Consider the following 1,591-nt stretch of genomic DNA (forward strand, 5'->3'; position numbering starts at 1 on the left):
ACTTCTTTGTTTTCCATGATCACTTTTTTTAAAGGGACCTTTGATTAAAGTTTGGCCTTACAGACTTTTGAATTGCATTCTTCAATATATTGCTTTTCTTTTTAAGTAGTTCAGTTGTTTGACTTACCAACAGACCTTCCCATGTATTTCAATAGCTCTTGTAATCTAATAAATTAAACTTATAAACATGGAAGTGCTTAGGTTCCCTTAAATTTCCCAATACTGTTTACAGTCCTAGGATATTTTTAAAGTTATGACATTTAGTCATTAAAAAAATCTAAATCAAGTAAGCAATTACATAATTTAAGTTGGGATCTCTAGTATTCCCAACTATTCTGTAATATATTAAGCTCTCTTAAGTACTACAAATACTTACAATACCTAATATGCAAGGATCTTTCCTGTATTTAACATTAATATAGTAACTTTTACTTCTATATTATCTCTAGTTAATTCTAAATCTTACCATTATTTCATTGAGTAATTTTGGATTTTGGAGTTATTATCAAAGGTGGATGAGATTTTAAGTTGAATAAAGACTTTGGTGGGGGACTTCCCCGGTGGTCCAGTGGTTAAGGTTCTGTGCTCCCAGTTCAGGGGCCCTGGGTTCAATCCCTGGTTGGGGAACTAGATCCCGCACGTATGCCACACTAAGAGTTCGCATGCCGCAACTAAAGGTCCCGTGTGCCGCAACTAAGACCCAGGGCAGCCAAAAATAAATAAATATTTTTTTAAAAGGCTCTGGTGGGATGGGGGTTCTGAAGCTATAGATACCCCAAAAGATTTTTCTTATCCCTGGATACTACTCTTTTATCAGCTATTACGCCAAGCAGGAACTTCAAGTTCATGTCTTATTAATGGGGTGGCCTTTCCCCTACTCCACAGTGTCCTACTGATGAATACGCAACCACAGCCAGGTTGATACAGCACTTACTGAGTTCAAACAATCAAGGTACTGCTTGATTCCATTTTGCATTCTTTTCAAATTCTTCCTCATTAGCTGGGCCAAACATCTTGCAGATATTTAAATGCACCCCTCTTTATTTAATTTATGCATGTGTCTCACTCTGTTTTCACAGTTTTAACGTCATTCCAAGACCAGCAGGATCCAAACTCAGCACGGACACCATGCTCCAAACTTAAAGAGAAGATGAAGCTGGTCTCTGGGAGAGGGTGTTACCCAAAGTCTGGAAACTCACTTGAGATGAACATTAAAACAGAGCCACTGGTGAGGGGGGCAAACGTACACTTCTCTTCCCGCAAGAAACCATCATGAGCATCAGATAAATGAAATGTTATCAGAATTAAATGAAATAAATTCTATTAATATACTAATATATCTATGTTTGGATATGCATTCAAAGAAGTTGCAATTCTCTTCTGCAAGCGTGATGGTAATGCGTTCTTATCCATTAAGATTGGAACCAACTATGACGCCATACATTGTATCCCTGGGTTAATTTTTCATCCGATTTTGGGTCTGAGGAGTAGTCAGTGCTTAGGTTATTGCTCCAGACGCTGGACTGGCTAGAAAGGTGGTTAGTAATGCAGTACAGCACACGCTTCTCTAAAGAACTTCTAGGCTCAGCCT

The 1,591-nt window shown here is 38.0% G+C and overlaps 1 long non-coding RNA gene across 1 annotated transcript; it reads left to right on the top strand.

Annotated features, from left to right (window-relative positions):
- The first annotated feature begins 836 nt into the window (after positions 1 to 836).
- LOC136793177 (uncharacterized) lies at positions 837 to 1,335 on the top strand. The gene is made up of 2 exons (XR_010838103.1): positions 837 to 952; positions 1,080 to 1,335. It is a non-coding gene; the product is annotated as an uncharacterized lncRNA (long non-coding RNA).
- Positions 1,336 to 1,591: the final 256 nt, after the last annotated feature.

Source organism: Kogia breviceps, chromosome 1 (assembly GCF_026419965.1).
Source record: "Kogia breviceps isolate mKogBre1 chromosome 1, mKogBre1 haplotype 1, whole genome shotgun sequence".
Classification (NCBI taxonomy): Eukaryota; Metazoa; Chordata; class Mammalia; order Artiodactyla; family Physeteridae; genus Kogia; species Kogia breviceps.